Source organism: Protopterus annectens, chromosome 13.part0, assembly GCF_019279795.1.
Source record: "Protopterus annectens isolate FY-2018-M chromosome 13.part0, PAN1.0, whole genome shotgun sequence".
Lineage (NCBI taxonomy): Eukaryota > Metazoa > Chordata > Ceratodontiformes > Protopteridae > Protopterus > Protopterus annectens.
The window spans coordinates 250,935,464-250,962,235 of record NC_056747.1 but is presented as its reverse complement, the minus strand read 5'-3'; the positions used below and the strand labels follow the sequence as shown (position 1 = coordinate 250,962,235).

At 41.1% G+C, this 26,772-nt stretch overlaps 1 protein-coding gene across 5 annotated transcripts in view; it reads right to left on the bottom strand.

Moving 5' to 3' along the window:
- LOC122787214 (CACN subunit beta associated regulatory protein) overlaps positions 1-26,772 on the bottom strand; it is a 366,408-nt gene that overhangs the window by 112,988 nt on the left and 226,648 nt on the right. The window lies entirely within an intron of this gene.

Here is a 26,772-nt window from a genome sequence, read left to right as displayed (position 1 = left end):
GTGAAAGTAACTTTGTATCTGTTGTTAGTGTGTGTGTGTGTGTGTGTGTGTGTGTGTGTGTGCACACATTCACAAGGAGGGCACTGTAGGTCCTGTGGTGACACAGGCACACATTAACTATCAGGGTGGGGTTGGAGTTTAAAGCTAAAACTCCTGATGGCTGATTGGATGAAGTCCTCCAAAGAATGGGTCTCATTCCATTAGGGGAAACCAGTGGGCTAGTTGATTACAGAAGGGCTGATGTCTGGCAGGCACTTTGGGTGGAAATAAAAAATGACTTAGGAAAAAAAATAAAATGTTTTGAAAAGCATAATGAGGATAAAAACATGCTGAAAAGAAAGACAGAGCTAAGAAAAAAGTTGAAGTTAGTAAAGTTCCTTAAAACTCTGGGTTTACTGAGGGACATTCTTGAAAACTCACTCTGTAAAGATAACATACCCTGTTGGAAGTGTAAAAAAGGAACAAGACCGTCACCATTTTTTGGTGTTGAAAACAATTGTGGAAAAAAATCTAAGGGCCACATTCAGAAGCTTAGCACTGCATTTCAGCAAAGGCTTTCACCAAGCTGCATTGCTATGTTTTAGTTGTAGACAGCAGTTCACAAAATGGGTTCATAATAAAGCCTTTCTGTATTATTAAACAAGCAGAAAGTCACAGGATGGCTTAGTGCTGCTGGTCTGAGATCACCACTGCTCCCTGCAAGCAGATGTACTAGTGATTTAGGCCTGGGCATGGGCCTCTCAGAAGCTTGGCAAGTCATTTATTTAAAATGTGCAATCTACAAGTATATTCAGCTTTCCAGTCTCACTGCAGACACATAAGGTAGCTTCTTTAAATGAATGATATTGTTCTCCATACACAGTGTGCATTTGCCATGAAATGGACTTTCCAGTTCTTGTTATGCTGTACTGGGTCATACACGTGACTCAGTACTGCATCAATGGGACAACATCTTTTTTTAAATTGGGCAGTCAGTCTGGTCTGACACCATGTGCAAATGTCTCGAGGCCTTGGGATTTATGCTAATATATTCTGATCATACTCATTATAAGAGTTCACAAAAGAAATACACAGTAACTACCGGAATATTTACAGTGCTAACTGATTTCTTAAAATAACTGGATTCTGGTACTCCTTCCTATAATCTGTGCAACCATACATTCTGACTTTGAGAATGTTTTTCTCACTGCCAATACCACCACAGACTCTAACAATAGATGTTTTCAATTTTTAATTATGGTTGCAGGCTTTTTTTTTAGATTCAGGGGGTCTGGTTAGCACAGGAAGGCCCTGGTCATATAAATGTGAAGAAAATGAGGCCACTGGCTTTGGCTATGCAGACAATTGAAACAATATTCTACCGTGTTGCGTTTAGATAAATATGCCATCACAACAGGTCGGCAGCTCACCATCACACAATGAGGGGCACCTTACCACTTGCGTAGAGAAGGCAGCAAACACAAGAATGGGCTTGAACACTGCAATATCACAAGGCACTTTAACAAAAAGGCAAGCAGAATAATTTCCAGACTCCTTGAGGAGTTCCTTGATGATGACTCATGGCTGACAATGGCAAAGATCAGGTTTTCTACATATAACATGTCTCGGTGTAGCTCTCAGGTGGAACTGTTTCCTAAATTAGACAATTCTTAGACATCAAGGTTTTATGCTCTTCCCCTTCAAGGTGGAAGGTGGGACTTTCCTCGTCTCTTAGACTCAACACATTTTATACCTTTCTACCTTTTCTAACAGAATATACTGCTGAAGGCCAAGGCAGATTTAATTCACACAGCCTAAACGAGCACAGGGCAAGGACTGTTCATTTTGCTGCTGCAGCTGCTATCCTGGGTCGTTGTACTCTTCCAGAAAACAAAACAGTGTTGTCCCTGCCTCAAACCTGCATTTTCTTCCAAACAATCCTATATTTTCATCAGAAGTGATCTGTGTCTTGAAGGAAAACAAGAACCCTTTAACTAGAAAGTTTTATTTGGGTAAGAGGAAAATATTCCCTTGTTTGCCGGGTGAGTTGTTTGTGAACTACAATTACTGCCAAATTAAAAAATCCATTAGCACATATGCAATGTAATATGCAATGCAACATATGCAATGCAACATATGTCTTGTCATCTTTCTGCTATCTCTGACTCCATGTTTTGCTTTCATTAATTATATCTACATGTACTGTGCAGATAAAGGTTTGCTGAAGGGTATTCCTCATATGTACTTTGTCCTGTTTTTGGCTTACTTTTTATGACTGCAACTCTGACACTGCAAGCCTGTGAATCAGCTTCTTCTGTGGATTTAAAATTTCTTTTGTGGAAGACAATCTTCTCAATTTGCAGTAATATGTACCAGGGGGATTTGTGAGCCACAGTCTTTGATGTGTTATAAAACTTCTGCTAGTGAACCACAAATGCAGAGTTGCTTTAAGAACTAATGCATATATTTATACCTGAAATAAATTATACAGCTATAGCAGCTGTCATCTCAGCTGGAAAGCAAGGGAAAGACTATCATATATCTACATGAAACTTAAGACTTTATATAACTGGCTTGTCTCTTCATGTGTTATCATTTACATTCTTTTAATGCTATAGATGCTCATAGGTTCATAGGTGTTTACTAGGCTAATGACCACGAGGGCCTTTTTAAGCCTAGCCATGCATCCCAAATCTCTAACAGGTTCTGATACCCCTGATAAAGTGTTAGCATGGGCTGGGGAGATGAAACATTTACAAGTTAACTTTGTTCATTAGAGACATAGGTGCCAAACCAGGGATGAATTTCTGGTTTCCCATCAAATTGTCCAAGTTGCACTTGAATTGGGTTAGGGAGGAACTCTGCTTCACACGGATGGGGAGCCTGTTCCATAGACAGGGTAGTCTCTGGAACTCATACCTATCTCTCCAGCAGGTCCTATTTATATCACAGGCAAGGTTTAAGTCTTTAGAACAGGTATTTCTGGCACTGTTTGTTTGTTGCTTCTAGCAAATTCTGATATTTCGACGTGTTGATCTGTGATCTGCCCATGTATCCACATATTTACTACACATTGCAAGACAGATGCCCAGAGTAGAAGAAGGGCAGATGTTGGAAGAGTTGTGTTACAGGGGGTCCTGCCATAGCAGCCATCCACTCTGTTTTCTGACCAGCTGTAATAACACTACACATTACTCACCATAATGATAACTCTTACAGGGAAAGACACTTTCACGAATCATGGATAACCTCCCAAGACTCCATTTTGGATTTGGTGATTGAGATTTTCTTGACCCTTACTAGACTTCCTTCACACACTAATCGCCCATTTTCCTCCTGACCTTGTTTGCTTTAGTACCCTGCATTACCCTTACGGAGACGTCTCTGTTTTTCAGGTGGCTTTGTCTTTAGCTGCACACGTCTTTGATAGCTGGCAATTGATGGACTTGAGCAGGTCATTACCTGTGGCAGCCCTGGATTTCTAATATGTCTTGCTCTCTATCACCCTCTGTTATTGGTCGGTGCAGTGCAATGGCTCCTATGTCAGGGCCACAAAGAAGTGTACTTCTACACTCTCATGGCTCCACTAATTGACTAGTGCACATATGCCCTGCTAGGCAGGTCATTACCTTCTTTACTGCTTTTCCCCTGCACTGTGAGATTTTGACACTCAGTCATCCGACAGGCGACACACCTTCTGGTGGCTTTGCCCAACATGTTCTGTCTATAGTGAGCAAGCTGACATCAGCTATTCACTCCCACCTTCCTGGCCATCTCATCTGGACCCTGAGCTCCAACGGAAAACCCAGATTGTTGTGCTGTGGTCAGAGCTTCATTCCTCTCAAGTACAAAGCCGTCATGTTATTTATTTATTTATTTTTGGCTATGGTTCCTCTCTGGCCATTGAGCCTCCCTCCTCAGACACTCTGTTGAGCTATTCATTCCCAGGGGTAACAGCTCTATGGCTCATTCATTTTTCTAGGGGAGGAGTCAAGTGTGCTAGGAATGGTGCCAGCATCCATGTTGTTGATAGGGCTACAGATACCTGAAAAGCAAGCATAAAGTGGGTGGGGGATGAAGCAAGAGCATCACTTACTTGTATAATTCACATAAGCTTCACAGGCTCCACCCATTGCACAGAAAAGGCCTTCATGTGTTCTCTAATAGGGAGTGTGCCATGGAGAGTATATCCTGTGCATGGATACCCAAACTGTCCCCCCAAAAGAGAGAGTGAGGCAAGCAAGCACAGCCTCTTCATTTCCTCTGTCTCTCAATCCCCCACCAGATGCTCAGTGCCCAAGTCACTAAGCAAACCTTGGTCATCTGGATCATAAGGCTTCATCCCTGTAGGCCACGGAGCTGGAATAACAGAGCTCACATATTTGAATGTGAGTTGCGATACCTTTTTGCCTACATTCTACAAACTATACATACTATGTACATACTTACAGTGTTAACAGTTATTAAATAATTGCACTGCAGTCTAAGCACAGTTTATAAGTGTCTTACTACACCAACTGAAGATTACATGATCTGAGGTAGTGCTAATTTTTATTTGGGAATTTGTCAATCAATATCAAAAGAATAGCCTCAAATGACAGACATTACTGTTGCACAAGGGTACCTTTAAAGACTTGAAAAATCAGGCCAGAAGATGTCCGAGATGTACCATCATGGCTAGTACACTAAAGTGGGGAAGAGATCCTGTCTGTATATTTTGCAGAACTGTTTACAACTATTAGTAAATGTGTTGATAGCCTATGAAATGCCCTGAATGCATGCAAACAGAAATCTATGACACAATTATAGATGAAGTGCCTGCAAACGGAAATCTGTAATATAATTATATATAATTTTGAGACCAATAAAACAAACAAGAATGCTGTACCAGGATTTCAGTTATAAACAAACAATAACTAAAGCAATGAAGATAAGTACAGCAAAAGTTAGAGGTGCATTTTCTGCACGATGTTGCCCAGGTCGATCCTGCTGAACCTACATAACCTGGGCTGCATGACCTGCAATCATTAACAATCTAACCTCATTGTTTCACTGTTAATGCATACCCCCCACCTCTTCCAATGTGGGTGGGAGGGGGTATGTCCTACTACTACTTAAACATAGTATCTTTGACAGCCCTGAGTCTTGAAGAAAAGTGAATTATCTCAGATACCACAGTTTAAATCTTTAAACATAAAAATGGAACAGATTGCACATTTTGTGATCATACACTGCACTGTCAATCACAAATGACTTACAGTTAAGCAAACCTGCCACAAATGACTCTGTTCAGGGGAGATCTAAACTGATATTTACCTTTAACAAAGGAGGTTTGGATAAAAAGGGAGCAGTGGGAAATGGTCCAGTACACTTGACCAGAGAATTGTAAATGTTCACTTGATCTCTCACCACAAAAGCAGATGGGATCTTTGTTTATTCACACGTCTGAAAGATGATGCCACTAGAGCGAAGTGTGAGTGTCACAATATGAGCACAGACACATGATTTGGGGATCAAATCCAGTCTTCTCTTCTTCCGAGTATCAGTTGAGTGCACACTCTGCTAAAATGTTCATGCACTGCATGATAACAACCTGCCTGCATGCATAATATTTGCAGTTGTATTATTTAAACTCCCTTTTAATATGTACATTTTCCCTATTTCGTGAATATAAATGTGGTTAACAGAGCGATTAAAAGGTTAAGGCACTGAACTGCAAATTAGCTATTTTTTGAAAATCCATGTCTTACTCTCAAAACCTTAACTTGTGTACAGTGTGAATTTGAACAAGTCATTGTAGATGATTAGATCGGAGCTTCTCAGCCCCTCCTGCCTACAGAATATCACACAGTTAGAAAAAGAAATCAACAGATCTTGGCTTGGAAATACACTAAAAGATTAGCCACAATGTCTCCAAACCAGATTTGCTAATCACAATATTCCGCATGCTCTTCTCCCCCGTTTTACCTTGTTTGTGGAGCCACAAGGCAGAGCAAGTCAGAAACCAGCAGGGCACCGATGCTGGTAATAAAAACCACAAATTAGCAAAGTATGAGGGATATCTGCAGGGCTTTATGACTTTTCATTAGCCTTTGCTTTCAGGCCTTTTAAGTGAACCACAGTTCTCTGCCGCTGTTCCAGGATACTTAATTTAGAAAAGGTCAAGTTTCTCAGATTTTCTAGAATATGCAAGCACTGTTCTTGCTTTCTTTCTAAATCAGGCTGGAATACAGTTGGACAGTACTCGGGATAGGATTTGATTTTGATAAAGCTATATTTTGCCCTAGAGAAGCTTGCATCTTAAATATAGGATGATCACAGATGTCGAACTCCTCCCCTACTTAAATCTGATAGATGTTTTTTATATGGCTTACTTACAAATATACTAATCAATGACACCACAACTTCATCTTTTCATAAGACAGGACTGATTTGGGTAGTCATGCACTAATAATAAAAAAAAACGTCTCTCTAGGTACTGTGGAAAACTGTGACACCATGAATTAAATAATATATGAAACATTACAAACAAGTATTCAAGAACAGCATGTCTTTATTTTGGTAAAAGTGCAAAAGTAATTAATTGTTACTGTAGTTTGTCCCACAAAATCAGAGCCTTGAATAAAAAAACATTCTACACTGGGCTTGTGAAAAGGTAACAACCCAGCTTACAGTGCTGGAGTTTCAACACATGAACATTATTTTTTTTCTGTTTTAGTGGCTGTTCTGCTCACTTGTACCCCTACATTTTTAGAGGTAGGTGTGGAACTCCAGCTGTTGGCTTAGGCTACACTCTTGTAAATAAATGCCAATAGATATGCTATTCTCCCTAAGGAGGCAGAAAGCTTAGCTCTGCTAAAGCTCTATGAGGACAAAGAAAGCTTGGACCAGTAGAATCATAATTATCCGGTGGCAGGAGACTGACTGAAGCCATCTGGGTCATCCCCAACCTCCATTTTGTCTATCTCCTGAATTAGAAAAACATTTTTGTACTGTTGGATAAATTATAATGCTGAGTCTTTGCACACATTACAGCCATCACAAAAAAGTCAGTGAAGCTAGCCATCTAACAGGAATACAGTCCATTTCCTTGCAGATCTAGATTTCACCACCTGGACTAAGGCAACATTAATTAGGTATCTGACACTGCTTAACAATGAACAGATGATGCCTCTTTTGAAAGGACAAGACAAACAACTTCTTTCAAACTGAAATTTTTGGAGTACTTGCAGGTAAGGCAAGAATTTAGTAAATGAGACTGACAGATGCCTCATACCTACACTGCATAGCTACATTCTGCAGAAGTCTTGCACGATTCTGAAGGCTATACAAGGTTTGTGTCTTTCGGCTTTTCCTGGTTGGGGGGGGGGTCGCCACAGCGGAACTCCGGTCCGCTAATGATTGGCAGTTGATTTTTACGTACCGGCTTGCCAGGCCTGACGCACAACCTTCAACGAAGGTACGCCCATTCACGCATGTCTCCACACAGAAGACACCCTAGCTGAGAATCGAACCGGACAGCGTCTTACTGTGAGGCGACAACGCTACCACAGCACCATCACCGCTGGATTGAAGGATATACAAGGTAATGATGGGAAAAATACCCTGCAATACCCGACCCTAATGTTGCTGGCATTGAAGGATATACAAGGTAATGATGGGAAAAATACCCTGCAATACCCGACCCTAATGTTGCTGGCATTGAAGGATATACAAGGTAATGATGGGAAAAATACCCTGCAATACCCGACCCTAATGTTGCTGGCATTGAAGGATATACAAGGTAATGATGGGAAAAATACCCTGCAATACCCGACCCTAATGTTGCTGGCATTGAAGGATATACAAGGTAATGATGGGAAAAATACCCTGCAATACCCGACCCTAATGTTGCTGGCATTGTTATGCAAAGCACTTGTCTGTACTAAAATTAAAATAAAAGTATTAATGGCTACTCCTAGAGATGGTTACTTATTGTGCTATTATCCACATTATAACAATGGACAGGATAATCAAGAACCATACCAAGCAATCCTTTGGGACAAATCTCCTAGTACCATATTTTAGGAAAAGCTCCAGATGTGTGTTTAAAAGTTAGCTTTTTGTGAAAAAAAAAAAAAGCATTTATCCAAAAACACCTTTATTAAAGATACTGGAAGAAGTAAAGGATGTACATGAGTTTAACCAAGAAGAGCAAACAGTGAGCAGTGCCACTGAAAAAAAGGACAGAGAGACAGAAAGAATATTTATTTACTGTCCTTTAAACAACCAAAAAAAATCATACAGATGTGTGTAACATGGTATTCATAGGTTCATACAGGTTCACAGGAGATTAATAGGCTAACGGCTTAAGAGCCTTTACAAAACTAGCCAATATAACCCAATATTACTCAATAGATGATCCTAGGGACAAGAAGATGGCATGGATTTGTGCCTAAGCCTTGAGTGTCTTACAGATTGCCTTGGTCCATAAAGGACATAGGTGGTACCCCAAGTGTGAATTTGCAATTTCCCATCCATTGAGCCAAACTGCATTTGAAGAGGGCCAAGGAAAGGCTCTGCTTAATGTGAATAGGAAGCTTGTTCCAAAGAAGGGGCAATCTCTGAGACACATATCTGTCTCTCCAGCATGTTTTTTTTGATTTGCTAAGTATAGATCACTAGATCAGGTGACCCTCGTGCTGTTTGACTTGTGGATGCGTAGCAGCTCCATCAGGCCCGGATTTGTGAGTGCTTTGTAGGTCACGCATAGGTCACCCCATACACAGTCAGTAGGAGACAGAGTAAAGGGATAGGGCTTTTAGTCTGTATTTTCTTTGTGAGGAACCTCTGAGGTGGCTCTAGCTACTGAAAAAGCTTAGTCAAGTACATGTCAAATGGTGCACTGTACTCAAATATCAGTCTAATGAGGGCTGAGTACAGCAGCACTATAATTTCCTTGGATCTGAATGTCATACACTTATTAGTTGTGCCACAAAGAATGATTTCTTCACCACTGTGGACACATGGCAGTCAAAGTTCAGGCTGCTATCTATCTATGTACCTAGGTCTCTCACCTCTGAGTCTACTCTTAGGGGTGTGCTATTGATGATGTAATTTGCAGGGGTATTTGACTTCCCAAAGGGTATCATAATGGATTTTTTTGCATTTAGTTTTAGGCCATGGTTCTGGAACCAGTCATTTGTCTGATTTAGACCTTCCTGAACGATATCTACATCACTGGAAGATCCAGTGATTGCCCCCAGCTTGCAGTTGTCAGCAAACTTTGTCATCCAGAGGCCTTCCACATTAGCCTCGACTTTAGAGAAGTGTATTCTGAACAGGAGTGGTCCCAGCACTGGGCCTTGTGGCACACCACTAGTAACTGACCTTTTGCTGGATCTGGATTCACCCACTTTAGCCACACATGTCCTGTCTGTGAGCCAAATGGTTATCCATCTGGTGCCATAGGTCTTTATGCCCAGGTTTGTGAGTTTATTAATAATACCCGAGTAGAGAATGGTGGCCAGTGCCTTGGCCAGGTTGAAGTAGGTGGTATGTACTATTTTACTCTTATCCATGGCCTTAGTGGCTTTTTCATAGAAATCCACCAGGTTCAGTAGGCATAATTTGTCCTTGGCAAAGCCAAATCGAGTCAGGTCCAGTATTTGGAGGTTTCCTATTTCATCATTTATCAGGTCTATGATTATTCCTTCCATTGCCTTATATACAAGACTAGTCAAACTTCCAGGTCTGTAATTCCCCAGTCAGTAGATTGTCCCCCTTTATGCAGAGGGATGAGTGTTGCTGTCCACCACTCTATCTGGACAAAGCCAGTCCAGAGGCTGTGATTAAATAGAGATCGTAATGAGCCTGATAAGTCCTGATTTAATCGGTTTAAGAGGCAACCTAGTATCTCGTCAGGCCTCACTGAAGCCATGTTTTTAGCTTTAGATAGCTCAGTGACAACCTGTTCTTTGGTGATAATTGGTGGTGGAGAGTACCTCTTGGGGGAGAACTGGGAGTGATGGGGAGGTGAAATCTGAGATGAATTTGTTGGCCAGCTGATTTGCTGTATATTCCTTCTGAGTATAGGTGATGCCATTTATAATTAATTCTGCACATTGTTATATGTTGCCCTTAAGACTGTGAACATAACTGAAAAATGCCTTATAGTTATCCTTAGCTTGGGAGGCTTTTACCTCAAAGTCTGTTTTCAGAGACTTGACCAGTTCCCTGATTCCCTTGTTCAGACTAACAATGGACGTTTTGCACTGTTGTGCACATCCCCTCTTAATTCTTGACAGGATTTTCTTTCTTTTGTTGTACAACCTATCAATACCAGGGGTCCTCCAGTGTGGCTTGTTTTTGTGGCTTGACCTAGATTTATTTCAGTCTGGTAATGCTGTTTCTGTGCTCTTGTCAATATGGTCATAGATTTCTGTGTTTTCTGGATTTGGGTTGAGCTTGGAAGCTAACTAAGCTGTCCCTTAACAGCGGGTAATTCACCTTAGAAAAGTTCTTAAAGTTTTTGGGGTTAGGTGGGGTGAGTAGTTTTATCTGTAGTTCAGTGGGGATCACTTTGTGGTCTGATCTTACCAACAAGGACGTCACATTGGGGGTGCAGCCCTCTCCCATATGTGTGAGTACCAGGCATTTGAATTTACAAAGTCAATAAATCTCCAAGTCTGCATGTTAGTGGTCATGTATGCCTCCCAATTAATGGAGGGATAGTTAAAATAACCCACGAGTATGGTATTGCACTAGATGGTAAGTGATTCTAGTAATGACAAGTATGATGTATGTGTTTCCTGGTTCATGGTGGGGGACTTGTAGCTACAAAGAATACAGTAATGGATTTTTCCCATAGTTAGTTGGATATGGAGTAAGCACATCATATAATTTGACCAGCCTTGAGGTGTGCTTATTGTTTAAGTAGATAGATACACCTTCGTCCTTTCTTCTTTCATGTTCATTGGGTGGTTGGAACATATGAAAGGTGTTATAGACATGCGCTGTTGGAGTGTTTTATGTGGTTTGAACCATGTTTCAGTAACTGCACAAACATCTGCATTCTCCAGGGTACAGAAAGCTTCCAGGGTGTGCAGTTTCTGGTTGAGACCCCTAGGGTTGGGCAGTAACACCTTTAGCTTGTTCTGAGTAGTTTTGTTATGTTGGAAGGTTTATCTGTTTGGCAGTGCCTAAAACAGGCACTATAGGGGTTGACAATGTTTTGGCCAGTATCCGATAGCCTACAGGTGTCAGGTGAAGACCATCCCTGGAAAAGCAGCATGGCCTGTCAACCATGTCCTCCCAGGATGACGAGTATTAGATCCATTTGGAATGACACCAGTAGCTAAGCCAGTTGTTAAAGTCAATCATTTTCTGCAGGTATTGTGGCATCATCCTTGGAGATGGTAGAATGCTGCTCAATGCTAGGCTCATACCTGCCTGTGACATATATTCTGAGAGCTCAGTCATGTCTGTCTTCATGTATTCCAGGGAGGTATGCCTCAGGTCATTCACACCCACATGGACTATGACTGAGTCATACTGGTACTTATGGGTAAGTGACCCACATGCTTGCGTGACATGATGGATACTGACCCCTAACAAGCAACTAACAGTAACCTTCTCATTATCCAGCCTGTTACGAGGGACATCAGTATGCCTCACAATGGAGTCTTCTATGACCAGAATATTGCATTGTTGAGCATTTTGCCTTATGGGTTTGGTAGGTGAGACACAGTGAGATGTGGCTTTACGTGTTGTGTTGGGAATTATCTTGTTTGTGGACATGTGGCATTTCTGAGGACTGCACCTGAGAGGCCTTTAAGGTTTGGGTAAGTTACACGTGAGCACCTTCGCATATGTGGGTCTATGTGTGTGGTGCTTTGTGGATGTAGTGAATGATGAGTGTGAGTAGCTGACAACCTGTTTGCTGGTTTTTGTGTCTGTATTTGAGAGACTAGCCTCCATTGTCAATGTGTAACTACATCTCTCATACTGTATTTATCTGTTTGAAAATTAAGTGGTTGTCAATGTACATAAGGCAATTCTTACATTGCCTCAAGATGTCCATATGCACTAAGCTGAATGCACAGATGGCAAGAAAGTGCCCATCCATGGTTTCAGGTCCTAATGTGTACTTGCAAGGTATAGGAGTGAAGGGTGTTTGTAACCAGATGAGTGAAGGGTGCTTACTTGGTGTAATGTACAGCTAACCTAACCAGCGATGCTGCCTAGTGCCCAAACCAGATGTTGTATGAGCAGGAATAGTTCTGGGTGCTATAATAAAGTAAGGTATACCTAAATAGTCCTAACTAAATGTATAAATGCTGCTCACCATGCAAACTAGTAGCCCAGTGAGTTATGTAGGACTGAGGTGAAGTTCCAAGGTGGTCTTAATAGGGAAATTTCAACTTTTGGTGATTGCATGTATACTAGGCTACAGTAACCACCCCTGCAAGAAGAGCAAATTCGCACAAATGCAAGCCTGATATACGATCAGAAAAGAGCAAGTTTTAAACTAACTATGCCCTAAGGCCTGTCGGGTTAGCACACAATGAGCTTTCCACCAGCATATCCCAACTCAGATACATGAAATCAGCCCTCTCCTGCCACAAGACAAGAGTGCAGACTTTGACCCTTCTCCTTAATAAATTCCATTTATTGATCAGATAATCACACTGATCCTAGGCCTCTTCTATAGGAATAACCAGTGAATAAAAAATACCATATTGTAAGTAGCATCAATAGTAAAATCAATAATTTATCAGTAATACAAACCTCAACCTAAACTCTTCAGAAACATAAAGCAAGCTATTTGGGATCAGCACAAAACATAGTAGAATTAAAACACCCCTAATAATTCTTTTTTTTTTTTTTAAACAAGAAACATCTTTATTAAATTATCACGTATGACGTAGGAAACCTTACATTTATATAAATGAAAACAAACCATACTGACATAATTTCAGTTGCAAAGATTATACATTACAAACCATGTTGGTACAATTGTAGTTGCAGACATTATACATTACTTATAATCTAGCCAGTCATTCTCAGTCAGACATTACACAGCTCATTCAAATTCTGCCTTGCTTTAAACCCTGTTCTTCCTCTCCATGTATTGTTCCCACAATTCCAGTTTTTCCTATATAATATGCTCCTACCCTTATCTAAAGATCCCAATTCCAGTGGTTTTATTATTGTTACTATATTTGCTATTTCTAGTAAAGTTGGTTTAGACTTTGATTTCCATTTTCTAGTAATTGCTTTTTCGGTAGCAACCATAATTAGACTCAGCAAGACATTATTATGTCTAGGCAATTCCAATTCTGAATCATAGCTCAAAAAAAATAATTTCCTTAGTTACACCAATTTGCTTTTCCAGTATCTCTGACAGAGCAGCCTGCAGGGAATTTTTAAACTCTGCCAACTCATTACACTCCCAGAAAATATGTTCCCAGTTACCTCTTTCTTCCCCATCATACCTTTGACATTTTCTGTCTCCCTGAGGAAAAATTCTTTGGAGTCTGCTTGTGGTCTAAAAATACCTATGTAAACACTTTCAAGCAAAGATCATAAATCTTCTAGACTTTGTTGCATATTTGGGAGACATACATATATCCTCCATTGCTTCTTTGTGAATTGCTTATCCAGTCTGTCTTCGCAATCCTTTCTAACCTCATCTGATTGATTCTTATAGTTATCATACACCCCAACTGAGCATGTCCCCTCTTTCAAATATCTAAGAGAATTCCTAAGTTTCAAAATCCATCTAGATAACATATGTATGAAGATAAATTCTCTCCTTTCCTGGGCCCCAAAATTCTCCTCATTTCTCTCCTAATAATCACGGTCAGCCATTGCCAAAATAATTTTTCTATTACAACTTGAAAATGTTCTCTCACTAGTCGTTGATGTGGTCCCCTCATTCCAAAAAAAAAAAAAAAAAACACAGCAATCAGCCAAACTATTACTACAAAATCTACCACTTTGTCACTAGCTCCCTTTAAATGAACACCACTGCTTAACTTTAGATAAAGCAAAATGTCTCCCTATTAAAAAAGATAAATCTTACTTCTTGGATGACAGATGTTCAGTCTCCAAAACTAACAAGAATCTTCTTCATGTAACTTCTAAACTTATAAGCAGAATCCCTCCTACAGCTTCAGAAACCACACTCATTCAGGTCACTTGCTGCAACCCCCCCCCCCCCCCCGACTCCAAACTAAATTCCTCAATACACTCTTTCTCTATCTTAGGCCCTGAACTGTGGGAATTCCCCCTCCAATCTAAAAGCCACCGCCTTTTACACTTCATTTAGTGGTCTACTGAAAGCACACATTTAACTGCAAGCTAAATGCAACTACTGTCTATCCCAACATCATCTAACCATATCTCTCAATTAAGCATCGCAAGCCTTCTTGTACCACTTTACTACAGGACTGTTTCCTATTTGCTTTATATGTAATGTACAATAGTAACGTTTACACCCTATACTTTATTGTTGTCCACCTCTGGCACTTAAAATTCATTTATCTTACTTATTACTTTGAATACACTGTTCTAACTTGCTTTATTTAATCTTTATTGTACTGTGCTCTCTGGGCTGAGAATGTTGATCAGGTTAGTAAATTCAGCCAACCAACCCAACAATGTCATTTGTAGTGCTCTGCTTGGAATGTTTTCCCTAGCTATGCATCATTCCTATAGTTAATAAACTGCATCTTTCATTAAAAAAAAGCAAGCCTCAAATGAAATACTAATATTATGCAATGTATCGGAATCAACTTACAATGAATACAGCATTTTCTTTTTCTTTGTAAAGCCCTTAGGGTAGTTCTTTTTTCTGATGCCTTAATACAGTTGTTTTAAAAGCATTCAGCATTTTGTTTCCTTTATCTATTACACTTCCATTACCAATCACATCTAGCCAGAATACCAGGCAGGATGGTGCCACATGCCGTAGTGCTGAAACGGAAGATTTAAACATTTTTCATGAGAGAGGACTATTGCAAGACATTGTAGTTGGGTAATTTCTTTTGTACTGTAAAAAGTTTTGCAGCTCACTTTTAGGATGAGGGGTGTATTATTTCCTTTACTCCACAGTGCTTGTATGTTTTCACAGAGGGGGAGGAGCATGTTTCAGGGACAGAATGAGAGAGCTTGGAACTACCCAATGCTGAGGGGATAGCATGGGTAGAATTATTTTGTGTTTCTTTATTTTTATTGAGGTAAATCCAGTTCTCACACTTTTGCTGATTTTAGCTCAATGCTTGAATTTCCGAGAGGTGCTTAGTGTATTTGGGGGTGAGTATATCTGTTTAAGAGCAATATGTTGAAATTTTATTTATTTAACATTTATCTACTGGGAAAGTCCGACTTGGAATGCGCCAGTTTTCAGTGGAGGCCAGGGGAGAAACACTCCAGATGCATGTCTTTGTAATGTGGAAGGAAATCGGTGCATCCAGAGGAAACCCACACGAATGCAGGGAGAGCATGCAGACTCCGCATAGAAGGTACCCCAGCTGAGAATCAAACTGGAGAACCTCTTGCTGTCAGGTGACAATGCAAATCACTGTACCACTGTGCCATCAATAATTACCATATTATTGTTGTTTCTTTTTTCTTTCACTCTGCTTACCATTAAGCATCAGACATGTGCAAAGAACTGGGCTGCCTTTTTGGGGAAGGGGTGTGGAGGCATCGTGTACATAAAAACGCAAGGCAATCATTTAATTACCACTGGCAAATAAACATGTTGTAACTTGTTGGGGGCATTGTATTTGTTTACCAGTCACAAGCTGAAATCACAAAATATTACTGTAATTCTTACGTTTTTCTTTTCTTGGTGAGAAATTAGTGTACAGAAAGGTGCTACTATTTTGGGGCCATGCAATACAAGAATGATACACACAGTACCAACAAAAGATGATTAATTTTAACCAATGGGTGAGTTTCTGGTGTCATTCTAATGGGGTCCAGTATCTGTCAGCATGGGAAGACGTGGTTAAGAAACTGTGTTTCTTTGCCAGGGTTGGTCTGCACATGTCCCCTCTAGGCTTTTGAATACTAGCTAAAACTTTATCGTTCCCTATAGAGCCTTTTTTAAGTGCTGCCAAATTGATAAACCTACCAACACAGCAAAATCAGCTCAACTGAACATCAAGGTGTTACTGCTCAATTTCAGGAACCTAAACAAAAACCTAAATAGAGAATACAGGCATCTGTTCAGTTACCGAGACATGGATTAAAGCTGCAGAGAGTACTCCGGCAGTGCAAGATTTCCATGCCTTCCACATTTAGACCAGTAGCTGCACAGACAGGGACTAAAGGTGGAGGTGTTTTGATATACATCAATAACAAGCATACCTCTAGGTTGGTTAAGCAGGACGATGTGCTGGAGTTTCTCCACATGCTGGTCAGCATAGATAAAGTCCTGTACCATATCCTAGCAAGCTACAGGTCACCCTCTTATACCTATTGGAGACACTCACCATCCAACCTAACACCTTACTTATGGGAGGCTTTAATTATCCTTTTATAGACTGGGAATCCTACACAGCCCCAAATCTGTAGGCAAAGAGATTCCTGGACTTAGTTAATACAAACACCCTTAACCACTTAGTGCATACACCCACTAGAGGTTCCAACATACTGGAACTTGTACTCACAAATATGGAAGAAACCCAGCCACTGGGGATGCACAAGCCAGTGCATTTCTTTGTGCCGGTCCCAAGCCCGGATAAATGGGGAGGGTTGCATCAGGAAGGGCATCCGGCGTAAAATTTTGCCAAATCATACATGTGGACAACAGTACAGCTATACATACCGGATCGGTTGAGGCCCGGGTTAACAATGACTACCACCAGTACTGTTGGCCAACAGGGTGCTGGCAGAAATTGGGCTACTGTTGGCCAAAGGAGGAGAAGAGGGGAAGGCATGCCTGAAGGCAGCTAAAGACTAGGACTGTGGTAGTGAGGTTCAAAACTTTGAATGTTGGCAGTATGACTAGTATAGGGAGAGAACTAGCTGATATAACAGACAGAAGGAAGGTTGGTACATTGTGTGTGCAAGAGACCAGATGGAGGGGGAGCAAGGCTAGGCGTATCGGAGGTGGGTTCAAATTTTTTATCATGGTGTGGATGGGAAGAGAAATGGCGTAGGGGTTATCCTGAAGGAACAGTATGCTAAGAGTGTTTGGAGATGAAAAGAGTGTCGGATAGAGTGATGTTTATGAAGCTGGAAATTGATGGTGCAATGATGAATGTTGTTAGTGCATATGCTCCACAAGTTGGGTCTGCGATGGATGAGAAAGAAAAATTTTGGAGTGAGTTGGATAAAGTGGTGATGACTGTACCCAAGGGTGAGAGAGTGATGATTAGAGCAGATTTCAATGGGCATGTTGCTGAAGGGAACAGAGGGGATGAGGAAGTGATGGGTAGGTATGGTGTTAAGCAAAGGAATGCAGAAGGTCAGATGGTAGTGGATTTTGCAAAAAGGATGGACATGGCTGTGGTGAATACATATTTTAACAAGAGGGAGGAGCATAGGGTGACATACAAGGGTGGAGGGAGATGCACACAGGTGGATTATATCTTATGTAGAAGGGCCAGTCTGAAGGGGATTGGAGACTGTAAAGTAGTGGCAGAGGAAAGTGTAGTTAGGCAGCATAGGATGGTGGTTTGTAGGATGACATTGGTGATCAAGAAGAGGAGGAGGAGTGTGAAGGCAGCACCAAGGATCAAATGGTGGAAACTGAAAAATGGTAATTGTGAGGTGGAGGTCAGGGAAGAGTTAAGACAGGCACTGGGTGGCAGTGAAGAGTTACTGAATAGCTGGGTAACTACAGCAGAGCTAGTAAGGGAGATGGCCAGAAAGGTGCTTGGTGTGACATCTGGAAAGAGGAAGGAGGACAAGGAGACCTGGTGGTGGAATGAAGAAGTACAGGAGAGTATACAGAGAAAGAGGATGGCAAAGAAGAAATGGGATTGTCAGAGAGATGAAGAAAGTAGACAGGAGTATAAGGAGATGAGGTGCATGGCAAAGAGAGACGGGTCTATATTAGAACACCAAACTTTCAAAATTTCGAGTGTTCTAATATTGACCCATTTTCAGCGAACGCTGAAAATATCAAAGAAACAGAAAACCAAATGTTTTCCTAGGGAAAGAATTCAGTTGTCCGTTTCTGTTGCTTTGGTATTTTCAGTGCTGTGGTGGAAAGTTATGGGTCGGGTTCAGGTAAGTGTGTGATTGTGTGGACGTGAGGGTTAGGGCGGGGTACGTGAGTTAGGGTTAGGTTGAGGTGAATGTGTGATAGTGACGGACCTTAGGGTTAGGGTTTGGGTTAAGGTAAGTGGATAGTTAGTGGTGTATGTATAGTTTAGTGTAGGGTTAGGTGTAAGAGTTTAGGTGTATGTGTGTGGATTGCTGTTTGTTTTGTGTGCTTGTGTTGTGTGTATGTGTTTTGGAACAGCAAATTTTTTCCCTAGGAAAAAATTTGCTGTTCTGCATGTTCGCTGTTTTAAATTTTCAATTAATAGGGTTTGATATTAGAACACTGAAAATTTTGAACGTTCGGTGTTCTAATATAGACGCAGAGAGAGGTGGCGAAGGCTAAGGATAAGGCGTATGAAGAGTTGCATGAAAGGTTGGGCACTAAGGAGGGAGAAAAGGACCTGTACCGATTGGCTAGACAGAGGGACCGAGCTAGTAAAGATATGCAGCAGGTAAAGGTGATAAAGGATAATGAGGGAAACGTACTCACAAGCGAGGAGAGTGTGTTGAGCAGATGGAAAGAGTACTTTGAGGGGCTGATGAATTATTTATTATTTTATTATTTTATTTTATTTTACATTTGTTTACTGGGATAGTCTGACTGGATACATGTCCATTTTCAGTGGAGGCCCGGAGAGAAAAGCTCCACATAGACAAACTTACATAGATTACACAGAAGTTAGCAAACAATTATAAAAACAAAGTGATTATATACAATGGGTTAGTAGTGTTCCCTAGTAGGGACTCACAATTTTCATGAACAGACAATTAAAAGTAAGAGACATCAGATTGGAAGCAGAGCTTGGTGATGTAGTTACAAGTTATGATAACTTCAGAATATGCTTTTAGTTTATAACTTAATCAGGGTTGGTACATGGGCATAGCCGATTCACTTTGAGATACTGTTTGAGGTTTTTTTTTAAGAGACTTTTGGAGGACTTTAGGGTTATATAGTTTGGCAACGAATTCCAGGTTTTGCCAATGAAGTTGGCAAAAGGGATTCACCAGCAGAGTTATTAGCTTTGTGGGTTTGGACCAGTAGTTTATTGGCTGACCGTAGGGATCTTAGGTTGCTATATGGCTTAGTAATATTTTTATGTGAGGGGGTATCCTCAGGATGGTACAAAATTTTGTGCGCTATTAAGAGTTGATTGAACTGAATTAAGCTAGTCAGTTTTAGCCACTCTAGTTGTTTAAGGTTCTGGCAGTGGTGGGTTCTATAGGTGGAGCCAGTGGCGAAATTGGCAATATGATTGTAGCTATGGGACAGTTTACCTAGTTCAGATTTGTTGAGGTTTGAGAGTACAGGCGAGACATATAAAAGAGTAGAGAGTAGGTGTGATCGAGCGATTGCAGTCCTAGCCAGTGGGGTTAAAAAAGTCTTGTTTCTATACAGTGATCCAAGCTTCTTATTGATTGTCTGTATGGTTTTGTTGACCTGTAGGTCATATTTGAGATTATTGTCTATGATAACCCCTAGCAGTTTGGTGTGATTATCTGGGGAAATAGTAGTACCATTGTTAGATGTGAGAGAATGAAAGTGTGATGGATCTACTACTGGGAGAGAAGAGTAGAAGTTTAGTTTTATTGGGGTTCAGAAGTAGGCGTTGGTTGGTGAGCCAGTTCTCGATAGTCTTAAATGTATTTTGGATTAAGATTTGCAAGTCGGATGGGGAGGTGGCTGAGCAGATGAGAGTGGAATCATCTGTGTATTGAATGCAGGTTGCTTTAGGGATAACAGTGTGGAGGTTGTTGATAAAAATAGAGAAGAGTAGTGGACCTAGGATGGACCTCTGAGGGACACCAAGTATGAGAGGCAACTGGCTGGAGAGTTTGCCCTGCTGTCTTCCAGTCAGGTAGGACTGGAACCACTGGATAGCAGGCTTGTTAAGGGAAATAGATTTTAGTGAAAGAATGAGAAGTTCATGGTTAACCATGTCAAAGGCTTTTGATAGGTCAAGAAAGAGGGCAGACGTTAGCCTATTGTCATTCCTGTTTTGGTTTATGGCAGTAGTAAAGGAAAGGAGGGCTGAGGTGGTGCTGTGGTATGCCCTGAAACCATGCTGGGAGTCAGATAATAAGTTATTCTGTGAAAGGTATTGCATTAATTGCTTGTGTACACATTTCTCCATTATTTTGGCTAGTGGAGAAAGAATGACAATGGGTCTATAGTTGGATATGTCCAAGGAGCTACCATCTTTATGGAGTGGGATGACGTGAGATGTTTTCCAGAGGGAGGGGATAGCATTTTCGGATAAGGTTCTGTTGATTACGATAGATATGGGATATGCAATGGCATTTGCAGCTATTTGTAGGTACTCTGCAGGGAAGATGTCAGCAGTGAGGGTGGTAGGTTTTAGTTGTTTTGAAGTGTTTTGATAAAACTAGTGAATATTGGTTGGAAGCTAATTTCCGGGTGATTATTAGGTACATTAGGCATGTGGTTTAAGTTAGAGGGGGTTAATTGATTTGCTAGGGATTGGATTGATTCATTGAAAAAGTTATTAAAGGTGCTAGCTATGGTCTCTGGGGAACTGTGGGTGTAGTTAGCTGGGGTTGGGGTGGTAGAGTGACCTGGAGAAAGTATTTGATTTAAGCTTGCCCAGAATTTTGAGGGTTGTTGCGGTGTTTTTGTAGGAGATTTTGGTAGAAGCTTTTTTTATCCAGTAAAATAGATTTTTTTTGTATCATTCCTGAGTTGACGATATTTTAGATGGTCAAGTGGGGCTTTGGTTATTTTCCAGCTGGCCCAGGCTCTGTTTCTAGTTTTGACATTAGATTTGGTATCTTTTGTGAGCCATGGTGCTGTATTTTATCTAGTTTTTATTGTACGTGCTGGAGCATGGGAATCAAGGATACTTAGGAATTTAGTGTTAAATTGATCTATGGCCTCCTCTAATGTTAGATTCTTTAGTTTTGACCAGTCAACTGCTTTTAATTCATTTTGGAATATAGTAGCATCAAAGTTTTTCCTGTTTCTAAATGTTTTATATTTGGGCTGGTGAGGGTTTCCTGCCTTATGTTTTATGATATAGGTAGACAATGGTCGCTGAGGTCATCAGGGAGAGTACCAGCTGTGTACAGTTGGTTGGTTTGTTTATCCTAGTGGGAGAGGTTATGGTCTGTTTAAACCCAGATAAGTTTATATGAGTGAAGGAGGGGGTCAGAGGAGCAGGGGTGCCAGTCGGTGTTAAAATCACCAAGAACTATGGTTTCTTGGAAACAGGTAGTGGATAACCAGTAAAGGAGATCTTCTAGGATATTTAGGTTGTTGCCTGGTGGAATGTATGCACAGATGATGTTCAAGTGTTTGTTTTGGTTAATCTGTAGCTTGGTTATGAGGAGTTCCACGTTATTGAATTGGGGAGGTTGAATGGTGTCTCTGTTAACGGTTAGAGTATTTTTTTAAAGGACTGCTATCCCACCTCCTTTCCTTGTAGCATGGTCTAACCGGTGAATATTGTATCCTGGAGGTAGTAGCTCATTGTCAGTAGTACTGGGTTTTAGCCAGGTTTCCGTAAGACACATAATGTCTGGGGAGTGGGTTGCTAGGAGGGTGTGTTGGTTGGGAATCTTATTGTTAATACTTCTAATATTTAGGTGAAATGCTAGGAGGGAACTAGTGGGAGTATTCATGGGAAGCTTGACTGTGGGGGTTGTGGTAGGGGAGTGTAGGTTATTGGGTGTAGGTGGACCAGGGTTGAGATGAATGTCTCCATGCATTATAAGGTTATAGTGACAGGATATTCTGAGCTTTAGGAGTTTATTTATAAGCTTTATATAGTCTTTGTCTTTAGGATTATGTTTTGTGGCTGTACAGGGGTGGTATTTTAGAGGGTGGTATATTCGGTGTGCTGGGGAAGGTAAAGTGTTTGGTGTTATGTGTGAAGTCGTGGGTGTCTCTTTGACCATTTGGGCAGTGAATACCATGGTCAAGTGTTTGTTTGTAGGCAGTGAGATGGTAAAATAGAAACAGTATAGGCATTTGGGTAATTAGTGTTTTTTTCCTTGTTTGCATTTTGATAGGGGGCGAGCCAAATTTGATGGGTGACTGTGCTAACAGGGTGTGGAAGAATGAGAGAGAAGGAAATGGGTTAAGGGGGCAGGGTTACTCAATGATGTGTGAGGTGCTGATTGGTACTTAGGAGGGGAGTGGCAAAGTCTGGTTTAAATTTAGCACTAGTGGGGGTGGGTGGAATTTGGGGGCAGGGAGAGGAGCGGAGTGAGCCGAGCGCAGTGAGGGCGAGCGAAGCGGGGCTAACACTGACTCTGAGAGTTACCTTGGGCTTTTGGTTTGGTTTGTATGATTGTATGTAAGCAATGTTTTTGGCTGTACTTTAATTTGTTTTATTCTTTTTTAATTTTACACCAATTTTCAGGCTAATTTTAATTGGATCCTAGGGGTAAACTAGCAAATGTAGTAAATAAAGAGGGAGCAAAATTACTTTACCAAATTAAAAAGTAAATGCTTGGGACTGGAACACTGTGTGAGTGTAAGGCTGATTCAAAGTAGTATAGCCCAATCTAGTGGCAATTGGCTAGATCCCTTCACTGTTGTTGTGCATACACCATTAAGCCTCAACAGTTTACAAAAACTAAATTGTAGTTCACCTATTACAATTGAAAAGATGGAGGGAGTCAGGTTCTTGCTTCCCAGAGGTTTTACTTAGTTAAGATAGCCAGCTTCAGTGGAGAAGGTAGAAATTGCTTTATACAGTGAATCCCAGGTGGGGGGGGGGGTCACTCAGGAAAGAAACCCATGCAAGCTGAAAAATAAAGGTAAATAAGGCAGAATTCATGCAAAGGTTATGAGAATGTGAAGTGGAGAGCATGCAAGGAATAGAGCTGGAGAGTAAAATTAATTATATTGCATACATTATAATTAAAATTGATTATAGTGCATACAGTATCAGCTCTGTAAAACCACAGACTAACAGCAGTAACATACAGCCTCTAAGTCCAGTGATAACAGCTAAATACTTCAGTGAATACACACAGGATATAATGCACAAAGCAAAGTATGGCTGTTTTAGGACAATAATCCTAGAGCTATGAATGAAGAGAATGAGAGGGAGAGAAGGTTGGATGATGTGCGGATAGTGAATCATGAAGTAAAGTGGATTAGCAAGGAGGACATAAGTATAGCTATGAAGAGGATGAAGAATGGAAAGGCTGTTGGTCCAGATGACATACCTGTGGAAGCATGGAGGTGTTTAGGGGAAATGGCAGTGGAGTTTTTAACCAGACTGTTTAATGAAATCTTGGAAAGTGAGAGGATGCCTGAGGAATGGAGAAAAAGTGTTTTAATACCGATTTGTAAGAATAAGGGTGATGTGCAGAGCTGTAGTAACTACAGAGGGATTAAACTGATCAGTCACAGCATGAAGTTATGGGAAAAAGTAGTGGAAGCTAGGTTAAAAAGGGAGGTGATGATTAGTGATCAGCAGTATGGTTTCATGCCAGGAAAGAGCACTACAGATGTGATGTTTGCTCTGACAGTGTTGATGGAGAAGTACAGAGAAGGTCAGAAGGAGTTGCATTGTGTCTTTGTGGACTTAGAGAAAGCATATGACAGGGTCCCTAGAGAAGAGTTGTGGTATTGTATGAGGAAGTCAGGAGTCTCAAAGAAGTATCTAAGAGTGGTATAGGATATGTATGAGGGTAGTGTGACATAGGTAAGGTCTGTGGTGGGAGTGATGGATGCGTTTTAAGTGGAGGTGGGATTACATCAAGAATCAGCTCTGAGCCCTTTCTTATTTGCAATGGTAATGGACAGGTTGACAGACAAGATCAGACAGGAGTCCCCGTGGACTATGATGTTTACAGATGACATTGTAATCAGTAGTGAGAGTAAGGAACAGGTGGAAAAGACCCTGGAGAGGTGAAGATATGTACTAGAGAGAAGAGGAATGAGGTCAGCAGGACTAAGACAGAATATATGTGTGTGAATGAGAGGGAGGATAGAGGAATGGTAAGGATGCAGGGAGTAGAGGTGGCGAAGGTGGTTGAGTTTAAATACTTTGGATCAACAGTTCAGAGTAATGGTGAGTGTAGAAGAGAGGTGAAGAGAGTACAGGCAGGATGGAGTGAGTAGAGAAGACTGTCAGGAGTGATTTGTGACAGACGGGTACCAGTAAGAGTGAAAGGGAAGGTCTACAAGAGGGTAGTGAAACCAGCTATGTTATATGGGTTGGAAACAGTGGCATTGACAAAAAGGCAGGAGTCAGAGATGGATGTGGCAGAGTTAAAGATGTTAAGATTTGCACTGGGTGTGACAAGGGTGGACAGGATTAGGAATAAGTATATTAGAGGGTCAGCCCAGGTTGGAAGGTTTGGAGACAAAGCCAGAGAGGCAAGATTACGTTGGTTTGGACATGTGCTGAGGAGTGATGCAGAGTATATTGGGAAAAAGATGCTAAGGATGAAGCTGCCAGGTAACAGGAAAAGAGGAAGGCCTAAGATAAGGATCATGGATGTGGTAAGAGAGGACATGCAGGTGGTTGGTGTGACAAAGCAAGATGCAGAGGACAGGAAGAAATGGAAACAGATGATCCGCTGTGGTAACCCCTAACGGGAGCAGCCAAAAGAAGAAGACAGTGCCATCTCCAATGTCAAGTCCTCCCTGGTAAGGTCTGACTATAAAGATGATTCCTTGGAAATAAAAATCAACTCGCTAACCCCAGTGAAACCAGTAGTAGTTAGGAACTATTCCAAGACAAACTACCTTTTATTAAGCAATAGTTTGTCAAAATTCAATGCTCTACCAAATCCAGAAAAACACAGCAGCCTATGCAGAATTGTTCACAGAAACTCTGTGCAACCATGTCAATGGCTGCATAGAGGCTGCCGTATCCACCAGAAGTAAGCCCACAACTAACTCTGAAAACAAACCACCTTGGTGGCATCCCATATTAAACAGCTTATACAACAAAAGGAAAAATCATGGCTAAAATCAGGAAAGTGCAACTCCCATAAAGATAAGAACTCTCTCATCAAAATAAATAGGCAACTAAGAGAGCTAATTGAGTCCAATAAATCCAGTGTTGAGGTCAACATACCTTCTCAGACAAACGACAACCATGAGGCCTTCTTCACCTTTGTCAGAAAATTCAAAGGCACCACACAGCAGTGTGCTGAACTGGTGGTTAATGGTGTCACATTCACTGAGCTGGGTGATATAGCCAATCTACTGGCTGACAAATTCAGTTCCAACTTTACCTCCCACTCACCCCAAGCCACCTCCCAAGAAATACCTTCACACATAACCCCCTCCAACCATAAATAGAGAGCATGTCCTGGCTGCACTCACTACGGCCAAGAACACAGCCTCAGTAGGTCCTGTTAATATCCCAGGATGCCTCCTAAATAGTCTAAAACATGACCTATCAGGGCCTCTGGAGTTACTGTTTAACTACAGTCTTAAAGCAGGCTTCATGCCACAAAAATGGAGAGTTGCAATAGTCATCCCTCTTCATAAGGGTGGACCATCAACAGATCCCAGTAACTACACACTCAGTCTTATATGCAAACCCATGGAAAGAATTATCATGGAAATGATCGACAAAGACAAAGGAGACCTTCAAACACTAAGGAAGGTCATGCCTACTGAACCTGGTGGACTTCTTTGAGAAGGTCACCAAGGCAAATGAGAGTAAAACAGTGCATACTGCTTACCTTGACTTGGCTAAGGCATTTGATGCAGTACCCCACTCTGGCATTGTTAACAAATGTATAGAATTAGGCATAAATCCCTATATAATCACTGGATAGCCAACTGATGCACAGTTAGGACCCAGGAAGTTAGGATTGGTGAGATCATCTCCTCAAAGAGGCCAGTCACTAGTAAAGTCTATCAAGGCTCTGTGCTGGGCCTGCTCCTCTTTGGCATCTACTTCTCAAAAGTCAAGGCTAAGGTCAAAGGCCTCTGGCTGGCCAAGTTTGCAGATGATTGCAAAGTGGGAGCAGACACAGAATCTCCCCAAGAAACTAACATCTTATAAGAGGGTTTAACACAGACAAATGACAGCCATGGCTTAAAACTCATTGCAAAGAAGTACAGTATAGTACATTTTCAGAAGTCAGCCAACCCAGAAAACTAAGTCATAAATAAAACAACCATAAAAGTTGACCCATTTGTCAGGGATCTGAGAACACATGTAGATAGTAGCCTGGCCTTTTACCAACATGTATCCAAGGTAATAAGGAAATCCTTCATGTTGCTCAACTTATAATAAAGTGCATAGCATCTAGGTCCAGGGAAGTCATTGTACCACTATATTCGGCCCTCATCAGACCCATCACTGAGTATAATGTCCCCTTTGGTATGTACCTAACAAGACACATGCAGCAACTAGAATGTCCACAAAGGTTCCTTACAAAAATGATACAGGGCATAAACACAATGTCCTATTCGGATTGCCTCAAAGCCCTATCTCTATACTCAGTCTCCTACAGACTACTGAAAGGCTATCTCTGCCTGGCATACAAAGCATCCCTGTACCCCACTCTGGTGAACCTTTTGGACATCTG